Genomic DNA, 12,059 nt, shown 5'->3' on the forward strand with positions numbered 1-12,059 from the left:
TCTCAGGCTGCATCTGCAGAAATAATACAGTTTGACACCGCTTTAAGTGCTATGACTTAATGCTATGGAATTCTGGGGTTTGTAGTTTTGTGAGATAGTTGGCCTTCCCTATCAGAGAGCTCTGGTGCCACAACAAACTACAAAGCCCCAGGATTCCATAGCACTGAGCCATGGCAGTTAAAGTGCTGTCAAACTACATTATTTCTGCAGTGAAGATGCATCCTCAGTTAAATTTATCACAAAAAATTAGTCTTTTCAATGTTCCTTGTATTTTGTGTCCTTCCCAGGCTAGTCTATGTGAAGGTAATCTGTTTCCAATGGAATAAAATAAATTGTATGCCAAAAACATTGTGTAAATGTTTATGTGTATTGTTCTGGCAAAAGGTTCCATAGCGTTCATCAACACATTGTCCAAGTGGTTTGTTACATACACAAACCCCACAAACAGGTTAAGAACCACTAACCCAGTGGTGCAAAAACAGTGGTAACCATTCTGACAAATTCCGTAAAATAATTTCTAAAGTCAATATTGTGATGATCTCTTTCTTCAGACAACTCAAAAGACAAAAAAAAAATCATGCTAGCATTTGAAGCTCACAAACTTCTTCATCGAGCAAATACAGTTTTAAAAGGCATGGAGGGGAAAGGAACTAAGGAAGGAACAAGGTTGGAATCTCAGAGTGTACCTAGACTGCAGAATTAAAGCAGTTTGACACCACTTTAACTGCTGTGGCTATGTTATACAATTGGCCCTTCTTATACACAGATTTTTTATACACAGATTCCAGAATCCACGGTTTGAAAATGTTCAAAAAAAGTATAAATTTCAAATATCAAACCTTGATTTTCCATTTTTTATAAGGGACACAATTTTGCCCTGTCATTATATTTAATGGGACTTGAACATCCATGGATTTTGTTATCCACGGGGGTTCTTGGAACCAAACCCCAGCATACACCAAGAGTCCATTGTAGAATCCTGGGATTTGTAGTTTTGTGAGGTATTCCACCTGGTCTGTCATAGGTGCCTTACCTGTTAGTCTATAAGCAGGACTTCTCAAACTTTGGTCCTTCAGATACATTGGATCTTAACTCCCAGAAGCTCCAGCTGGCATGACTCATGATAAGGAATCCTGGGAAGTACAGACCATTGCAGGAAGGGAAGAAATGTTGAGAACCAAATCCCAACATTTCTTCCCAGAATTTTATAAAATGGGGTCATGACGATTAAATTGATATCAAAGAGCTATAATTAGGTAGTATTGGTACACCCTGTGAGCAAGCATGGTGTAGTGGTTTGAGTATTGGACTATGATTCTGGATATCAGGGTTTGAATCCCGGCTCAGCCATACTAACCCATTGGGTAACCTTGGGCAAGCCACATTCTCTCATCCTCAGATGATGGCAATGGCAAATCCCCTCTGAAGAAACTTGCCAATAAAGCCCCATGATAGGTTCTCCTTAGGGGCCTCATAAATTGGAAGTGACTTGAAGGCACACAACAACAACAACAACAACAACAACAACAACAACGGGTATACCCCTAACTTGTCCCACTGAATTCAGTGGGTTTATGCTAAGTATTATTAAATGTGGCTCCAACCCAATATATTTAGACTGGTTTAGTCTGAGTGCATGCAACATGTTCTCCATGTTTTTCAGCAACTCGCCCATCCTTTTGGGAAAGTATTGATTGAGGCAAATCACTGATCACTGTCTCCCTAACTTATATAAATTGGTTTATGGGAAGAAAAAGAAATACCTCCCTATCTCATGGCACCCATACAGTCACATTTCAGATTTTGTCAATTAGGTTTTGTGCGCAACATTTCAGATGCAACATTGGAATAGAGAGATCGCTGTGAAACGTCTCTGTTTTTAAATTATTTGTGTTTTGGGCTTGATGGTTTCTTTCACTTTGATTTTGACAGCTTGATGAAATCGAGTAAACTGTTGGTTATGAAATATGGAATTGCTTAACCTTTCTGCTGTGAAATGTTAAGAGCACTGAAAAACAATGCATCAGTCACATTTAGCATTATCAAATCCTGCCACACTCCAGCTGTCAAATGTTGGATGTCACTCATTATCTGCAAGCAAATGTTATCAGGTATCAAATTGATAGGGTATAGAAAAATTACTTTTCAAAATTCTTACTGGGATATGCCTTCAGGTTGACAGTGACTTATAGAAGGTCTATCCTAGGATTTTCTTGGTAAGATGTATTCAGAGGACATTTGCTCTCGGGCTGAGAGAATGTGACCTGCCCAAAATCACCTAGAGGTTTTTCCATGGCTGAGTGGGAATTTTGAACCCTGGTCTTCCAGTATCCTGGTCCAACACTCTCCTTCATTGGAGGTCTTTAAACAGAGGCTAGATGGACATCTCTCAGGAGTGCTTTGGCTATGTATTCTTGCATAGCAAGACTAGATGGCTCTTGAAGTACCTTCACACTCAATGATTCTACAATGCATTAAGGTTCATATTACAAACCACAGCAAATTCATATTACAACCTATTGCAAACCTCACTGATATGGGGGCCACTCATTACAAATGAGTAAAATTTAAAGGGTTCAAAGCTTCAAAATCAGAAGATTGCTGTCATTTCATTACTAGGATGGATTGGATATTGCATGAAGATCTTTGTTCCGGACCAAAGCAAGCAAGCTGTTTACATAAAGAAAGTATTGATGTTCAAACAATACTGGACATTGTTTGGCAAAAACAAGAAAGCCAGCTTTTTTGACACTAAGTAAAAAGAGATGTTACTTGCCCATACAAGTAAAGAGCATGCCCACATGTCTGGATTGTGTGTGTTCACTGTTGTCTGTTTCCAGCAGAGAAATGAAAATGAGTGTATGTCATGGGACTGGCTTTGTAAATTAGAATATATTGAATACATCACGGCAGGGCTAATTTCATTCTTGTGTAGTCTCCTTGTTGTTGTTTATGGGAATCCTAACCATCCACTGGGGTCTTTAAAATGGGAAATGTGAGAGTGGATAAACATAGAAATGGAATTTACTTCCGATGAGTTAAGGTAAAGGACTGCACTGTAAGGTTAGTCATGCTTTAGTTCCAGTGTAGTTATACAATCAGTGCAGTCCAATGTCAATGAGATAAGCAATTTGCACCCTTCCAGATGTGGTTGGACTACAACTCCCATAATCCCTCAGCACTGGTTGTGCTGTCCAGGGCAGATGAGACTTTCAGTCCAAGAACACCCAAGTGTGCTTATACAGTATCATAGAATCATAGAATCGTAGTTGGAAGAGACCACTAGGACCATCCAGTCCAACCCCCTGCCATGCAGGAAATCCAAATCAAAGCATCCCTGACAGATGGCCATCCAGCCTCTGTTTAAAGACTTCCAAGGAAGGAGACTCTATCACCCTCCAAGGGAGTGCATTCCACTGTCGAACAGCCCTTACTGTCAGGAAGTTCCTCCTAATGTTAAGGTGGAATCTCTTTTCCTGTAGCTTGCATCCATTGTTCCAGGTTCTGTTCTCTGGAGCAGAAGAAAACAAGCTTGTTCCCTCCTCAGTATGACATCCCTTCAAATATTTAAACAGGACTATGACATCACCTCTTAACCTTCTTTTCTCCAGGCTAAACATCCCCAGCTCCCTAAGTCGTTCCTCATAGGGCCTCATGGTTTCCAGACCCTTCACCATTTTTGTCGCCCTCCTTTGGACACATGGCTCCAGTTTCTCAATTTCTGAATTGTGGTGCCCAGAACTGGACACAATATTCTAGGTGGGGCCTGACCAAAGCAGAATACAGTGGCACTATTACTTCTCTTGATCTAGACACTATACTTTTATTGATGCAGCCTAAAATTGCATTGGCCTTTTTAGCTGCTGCATCACACTGTTCACTCATGTTCAACTTGTGGTCTACTTGGACTCCTAGATCCCTTTCACACGTAGTTTCATTCAGCCAGGTGTCACCCATCCTATATCTGCGCATTTTATTTTTCCGCCCTAAGTGCAATACCTTACATTTCTCCGTGTTGAATTTCATTTTATTAGCTTTGGCCCAGCTTTCTAGTCTATTCAGGTCATTTTGAATCTTGATCCTGTCCTCTGGGATATTAGCTATATACTACTTATTGGTCTTTACCACACAATGGTGCCAAAGTGGAATCACCCTTTTTGGCAGTCTGTATCCTGCCTAATTTGGAGGCAACAAAGAGGACTAGAGACCATTTAGTATGGTCTCTAGTCCTCTTTGTAGCATTTTCAGAGGGCTGAAGAAGTTGCTATGGGGAACAAGAGAAGGGAAACTCCCCTCCTGCCCTACCTATATCTGGATCCCACTCAGTATTACTTGTTTTAAATGTTGCATCTGAAATCGTTTGCCTCACCTTTATGCCTAACCTTCCTATGCAAACTGGAAATTGATAAGAAATCTGTCCCCCTATTTGGACAGAGCCATAAAGGTTCCCTCTTTACAGAATTAACCACCCTGGCCCTAACAAACAGAAATGACTTCCCAGGGTAAACTTGGACTGGTTTATAGTGGCCAGAAGTACACCTTCCTTTCTAATTGTTTAGTCTTTATTCGGAGATATAAAAATCAAGGTTTAAATCTTGTGTTATGATCTTACTGGCCTGTTGGGCCTTCTTTGAGTAGGCACTGTATCTGTTTTAATTGGGTGATTGGATCTAGAGATGCATGTTTATTCTGGATTCAGCAAGAGCACGTTTTCCTGAGACAGGTTGACATTGCCATTACGGCTCTGCGGTTGATCAGTGTTTAGCCATAAAACACAGCACTATAAATAATGGATGTGAACATCTGACATCTTCCAGTAAACCATGCTGCACTGCCTTGTATTTTCATCATGGAATTATGCTGAGATCAGACATTCTGCAGCAGTTAATATAGGAAAGGAGGGAGCAAGGTTTACGTTCAAGCCTTTTGTACTTCGCTTTCTACAAGGATGAGGGACTTTCACAATCACAGAGAAATAGCCCATTCCCATTTTTAAAAGAAGAAACTGGCACAAGATGGGGAATGAGTTTGCATTTCATGCTCATTTTCATAAGCATCTAAAACATCTCTCCTTTTCAGTGATCTGTAAGCCCTTGTTAGATACCCTTCAACTGTCCTGATTTGGCCAAAACATTCCCATTTAATCCTCTGGCATCCCATTTTTTTCAGTGCCTTTAAAAATGTCTCCATTTCTCACTTTCCCCCTTGTCCTCAGCTTACTTCAGTTGCTGTAAACTGAATTTAAAGTGCAAAAGTAGGCCCCATTCACATTCACCTATTTGCGCTGGATGGAACTGGGCAGAATCAGGTCCCCCCGCCTGAATCTGTCCGGAAGCAAGTGCCCACTATCAATTACCTTAATCGCGGTTATTTACCCCTGAATGCCCTTGCAGCTCTTTGCGGAGAGTTCACATTTGTGGTACCGGTTTAAAAGAAGGCTCCTTTGCTGTCAATCAAATTCTCTTCCGCTTTCATCAAAGGTGACATTTCCTACAGCAATTGGCCAACAGAATGGGTGCTTCCCCCCCTCCTTTTTTTAAAAGAACTGGCGGCAGAGTACACATATTCTGTCAAATTTAAAAACCTCCAGGTGTGTGGATGTGTGCGTTGTGTGTAGCAAAAGCATTCACTCTTGTATCAGTTTGCCAAATTGAAACGAAACATTTGTAACATTCGCATTGTAGCATTCGCATATTAAAAATGATAATAAAAAAAGCCTCTTAAGGTGCCGTTCCAGGAGCAAGAGGAAATGAAAGGGAAATGTAGCACAAGCACACACACATTCTATCTATATGTATCACCCAAAAATAATTCTCATAGTCTATCAAAAATAATAAAAAATAAATAAAAAGAGAGAGAGAAAGCTGCCTGCAAGAGCGGAGGCTTGTTCTCTGTCCTCCCTTTGACCTACCCTGAACTTGACCCTTTCTCTGGTTCCTTCCTTCTCCTCCTCCTGCTCCCCTGTTACCCTGATTCGGCCCTTGGCACCCCTGGCTCCATCCTTCTCCTCCTCCTGCTCCCCCGTTATCCCCATTTTGCCTTTGTCACTCCCGGCTCCATCCGTCACCCCGTTTCTCTTGGCATCCTTCTTCCGGTTCCTTCCTTCCTTCTCCTCCTCTTCCTCCATCACCCCGATGAAGAGGAGGCATGTTCCTCTCTCTGACCTAAATCCCTCTCCTGAACTTGACCTGATCATATTCACCGGACCTGATTTTTTTTAAAAAAATACAGCTTAAAGTCCACTTTCAAAAAACCTGTGCCAAGGGGCATTTGCCCCTGAACAGGTGTGGAAGCCTCGGATTCGATAGTGAAAGGATCAGGGCCAATATGAACTTCCCATGGTTAATCCAGGTTCTGATCCAGGGTAAAAGGTAGTCTGAATGGCCTCGTAGTTTGCATTCAATTAACCACCTGAGACCTTCTACATCTAGTCCACTGTTGTATACTCCACTTGAAAGGTGGACTCAGGTAGAGGTCTTTCCCATACATTGGCAACTATCTGAAAACACTCTACCTGGAGATGTTGGAATCTGAACCTGAGACCTTGTACAAGCACAAAGCATGTGCTCTGCTAATGAATGACAGACTCTACTTACAGTCTTCAATAGTACTGCTTAATCCCATGTGATTCTGATGATGATATCCCAACGTTACATCTACTGTGATGATGTAAACATATTGTGAAGAACACATGGGTCCTCACAACAACCACAGCCCAGCAAAACTAAACACAGAAGATTATCACACCGGGGTTAAAACGTTCCCCAGTGCGTTCTAACAGGGGCGAGCATGGATCGTGACGGGAACCCAATGCTAGTTTACTGCACAGCGGAACGTCACCGCCGCCACCGAACATTCCCATCGGGTTCCCATCGGATTCCAGGGGATGCCATTTCTGGGGACAGTTTCAAAGCGTCCCCAGAAATGGTGTCCCCTGGAGCCTGACGGGAACCAGATGGGAACACTCGGCGGCGGTGGCGTTCCACCGTGCAATAAACTAGCGTTCTGGGCCCCATCGAGTTCCCGTCATGCTCCATGCTCACCCCCATTAGAACGCACCGGGGAACATTTTAACCCCAGTGCGATAATCTTCTCAGTGTGGGTAAGACAATTGATGGGGAGGGAGGAAGAAGAAGAAAAGCAATGAAATAGTGCCCAAGTCCAATGAAATAAATGTGATTTTTAAAGCATTTTGGGAACAATAAAGGTGCTCCTGAAACTAATCAGCATTCAATGTAGTCCTGCATAAAGGGCAAAGGCTTAAATCCAATTGTTGGTACCACATGAAGTAAATAGGCAGAGTCAATGAAGCTTACAAAACTGTTGATTTGACAAGTTTCCATTGATTCAATAGTACTAGTCTATTTTGGACTAGCAATGGGATTTAGGCCATGACGTTACATCACTTTATTTAAATAAATGATGTTAAAACTGGAACAGCACTAATTTAATGCAACTACCATACTTTTCAATTTTTTTACTGGCTGCAATCCCGTGCCTTTAACATCAGCCTGCTATGGCTAAGGTTGCCAGACTGAAAACAGAAGAGTGCTCTTGTACTTTCAATGGTTGCATAGATGAGTAACAAGTAACACCTGCTGGAATTCCCTCTTCTACTCATTGAAACTTTATACCGTTAAAGGTATAGGAGCCCTATCCAGTTTTCACTCTGGCAACCCTACTTCTAATCAAAGAACCTTTTTCTGATACAAAGAACCTGTTGCATGATACCCTACAGACAAGAAGAAGTTGTGTGGTCCAGACAACTGTACAAACATAGAATTTGTTACTGCATGGAACAAAAAGTGTCTTTCTTCACAAGAAGGACATGCTTCAGTATTAATGTGGTGCTTTTCTTCCATGTTCTCCATGTATTACTATTTCATTTGCTCTTATGTCTCACACTTTCATTGAGGAGTTCAGGATATCCTGCACTGGATCACCTTCTCTCACAACAATACTGTGACATAGGATACATTGTGAATGTGTGCCCAAGGTCATATCTGCGGGGACGGCCCTACAATTAGAAAAAGAACAGATTTGGGGTGTTGCAGAAAGACAGAACATTTAATTTGTGATACTTTATTTTCACAAGCCGGGATGAGAAATGAATATTTGTGAGATCTTCTCCCTTATGTGGCAAAATAGATTTTCTGACTTTGGATAATCTCCAGCTTGACTTTGATATGTACAGTATGATATTTGCTAGTCTGCTAAATTTTATGGGCAGCCTGGCCACATGGTCATGAGGAATGAGGAATGAAAATCAGGCCTCCCTAATGCAAAGTCATCTTGCTATTCATTACATGATATTATCCCTCCCAATAACCTTTGTTTGGGGGTTTTTGTGTGCGTGTGTGCACCTTCAAATCTATTCTGGTTTATTTTGACCCTGTCATAGGATTTTCATAGCAAATATTTCTTCTAAGGAGGTTTGCCATTGCTCTCCTCTAAGGCTGAGAGCAACTTGCCCATGAGTCTATGGCTTTTCACCAGAAACCTCTACTAAGGCAGTATGACCCTTAGTGTCTCTTCCAGATCTATGTTTCTATTAATTTAAATTAGTTGTGTAGCAGAAGTGCTAAAAGATGGATATCAGGGCACTGATAAGAATATCCCAATGCTCACAGGGCTTGAACATCCATTGACACTCCCTTGGCAGTATCCTGATGCCACTGGTGCCTGTTGTGCATCGGTCAAAATGTGTACTAGTCCCATTGTGCATCAGTCCTGTTCTACACTGGTCGCAATGAACAATGATCACTGCACTGGCTCTCCCTATGTAGTAACATCATAGCATCCCTTTGCATCAGGGCTGGATGTTGTGAACCTGCTCTGTTCTATTTCCCACAGACGATAGTCCATCGATGATGATGATGATGATGATGATGATGATGATGATGATGCTTTATTTATATAGCACTGTAGATTTGCACAGCGCTGTACATACAAACAATAAAATAGATACTAGTAAACCTGCCCATGGCGTACAATCTAAGAAATATCTTAAGAAATAATGACGTAAGTCCCTTACTGAATTCTGGCCTGTACTCCTACACTCCTCGTTTTCAAGATCCCTACATCAGCCATGAACTTGGTGCACAGCTTTGCATATCTTTTTTTTAAAGTACTTAAGTATTTATGGGTGGGAGAAAAATATTTATGACAGGAAAAAGTGGAAAGAATATGAGATGGAAAAGCTGCTGAATTACAGGCTTCCTTAAGTATCAAGCAAAAACTGTACTACCTGTATATTGATGAAAAATACAAGTCTGCTGATAGTACTTGTATTTTTATGAGATCAAATTTGCCTTTCTCCTCCTGTATAGATTCCCTTTCAGAGTTAGTAATGGAGTCTCCAATTTCCTGGCACAGTTACCTTGTGGAATTATATATTCCTTGGGCCAAGATGCTGAGAACTAATCATTAACCATCAAATTATACTTGGTCAATACTTCAAAGGCACTTTGGTCTGACATGCAGGAACCATTGACTTTTATAACGCTGCAAAACCAGGGTGAATGGGAGAGAGAAGATCGTGCCTGTACTTTATTTGCTGTAGCAGGGGAAGTGATGTCCTGTCTTCAGTGGCCAGCTGAAGTCATAGAATCATAGAATCATAGAGTTGGAAGAGACCGCACAGGCCATCCAGTCCAACCTCCTGCCATGCAGGAACTCCAAATCAAAGCATCCCCAAGGCCATCCAGCCTCTGCTTAAATACCTCCAAGGAGGGAGACTCCACTGCACTCCGAGGAAGGAGTGTGTTCCACTGTTGAACAGCCCTTACTGTCAGGAAGTTCCTCCTAACGTTCAGGTGGAATCTCTTTTCCTGCAGTTTGCATCCATTGCTCTGGGTCTTAGTCTCTGGAGCAGCAGAAAACAAGCTTGCTCCCTCCTCAATATGACATCCTTTCAAATATTTAAACAGGGCTATCATATCACCTCTTAACCTTCTCTTCTCCAGGCTAAAAATCCCCAGCTCCCTGAGTCGTTCCTCATAGGGCAAGGTTTCCAGACCTTTCACCATTTTAGTCGCCCTCCTCTGGACACGCTCCAGTTTCTCAATATCCTTTTTGAATTGTGGTGCCTGAGCTCTCCCATCTGCTGGTTATTTAAAAAGTGACAAAACACGCAAAAATAACATCTCTGGAAGCCCCCAAGGTGTGCAATTCTCCTATAAAATAAGATATACCTTACCTTATTATGTCACAAAATTGCCTGATTGGAAATAAACAAATAGCGAAAAATGATACCCTCCAACATTTCACAGATGAAAACTGGAACATGTGTGGCCAAGCAACACCAGAGTGTTGTTAAGATGGCATATGTTATTAATGAGGAAGAAGGCACAAGCTAGGAGAGGCTGCTGCATCAATTGAGTACAAACTCCTTTTGCACTTTGAGATCTGTTTGCAGCAACTGAAGTAAGCAACTGAAGTGAGGATGAAGGGAGAAAGTGAGAAATTGAAAGGGAAGCTGCAATATATTAAAATCAGCTAAAAAGTGAAAGATCAGAGGATTAATCAAGGCTGTTGCTGCTAAATCAGGAGAGTTGGAGAGTATATGACAGATATGGCTCACGGGTATCTAAGAGTGTGGCAGGTGTGTTCCCTGTCCCACCACATTTGTCCACCATTGTTATATATAGATATTGGTGACATACATTCTGTTAATCTATATTATTATTATTTGTTGTTGTTGTTCTGTGCCTTCGAGCTATTTTCAATTAATGGCAACCCTAAGGTGAACTGATCATGGGTTTTCTGGGACTGAGAGTGTGTGATTTGCCTAAGGTCATCCAGTGGATTTCCATGGCCAAGCAGGGAAGTGAACCCTAAGTTCCAGAGACGTAGTCCCCTGTTCACTCCACCATACCACATTGGTTCCCAGCTGCTGCCACTACTTAAATAAAGAAAAGGGGGAAAGGATCTTTAATACCCAGTCCAGTCCTTATCACATGATGTCTTGGCTCTCCCAGTGTTATTGTTCAGTAGAGTCATTGTGAATTTGTCCTTCTCCCTCTGCCCAGTGCTGGATATATTCTGTTAATGACCCACCTTTCCCTCATTGGTTCAGTTACCAGTCTGAATGCAGAAGTCTCATTTCACTTCATTGTGAGAGTGATTGAATAGTGAGCACAAAGTGAATGTACTCTGGTTGCCCTTTCTTTAGAGATTCCCAAAGAAATCTCTGGCAGAGACTCCTCAGATTGTTTCTGGTGCTTGAGCCAAGAGGACAAGACCTTTCAGAATAATATCTGTGTTTCCTGACCTGTTTTGTATGCTATACCTTTATTTATTTTCTTGTAATTTTTAAATTGATTTTGGTAATATTTTTTATGATATGGTTTGCTGTTAGGATGAAATAATGGTGTGATGCTAACCTGTTAACCTTTGGTCATCACTATTAAGATAACTTTACCGTGTGGGGGTATTTTCCTTCCTTTACTGTGGTACCATGTGACACAGTGTTAACTGTTTTAAAAATTACTTTTAATTGTTATAACTTTTTAAAGGCAGTAGTGCAATACCACTGTGATGTTATGCCATAATTGTGTTATTACAGCTTATTTAAAAAAAAAAAGTATGAAAAGGGAACCAATCATGATGCAGGAGACAGAGAAAATAGAACAATGTAAATGGCACTGTTGGAATTGAGAAACTTATAGAGTGAAAGACAAAATAGTGGAAGTCACACTATTAAAGTGCAAATGTGGAGTGATACAATAGACACAGCATCTTCTCAAGTACAGGTGAAGCACTTTTTGAACAGGACAACCAGAAACAACTGACTAAGGATAAGCACCTTCAAGAGCAGAGTCAATGTTCATCAGATGATAGGTGAACCTAGGGGCATCACTTGAGCAGGGGATTAAGACCACACCAAATGATACCCTAAGTCAGAGTGAGACCACTCATCCCCAAACATCTGCTGTTGGGCAGAAACAAGCTGTGATGTTCACCTGTGTTCCTTTAAAATGCTGAAGAGATGGTATGAGTGGGGCAAGGCTCAGTGAGAAGAGAAATGAGACTTCCCTGGATAAGTCTTCCCTGGATAA

Source organism: Sceloporus undulatus, chromosome 1, assembly GCF_019175285.1.
Source record: "Sceloporus undulatus isolate JIND9_A2432 ecotype Alabama chromosome 1, SceUnd_v1.1, whole genome shotgun sequence".
Classification (NCBI taxonomy): domain Eukaryota; kingdom Metazoa; phylum Chordata; class Lepidosauria; order Squamata; family Phrynosomatidae; genus Sceloporus; species Sceloporus undulatus.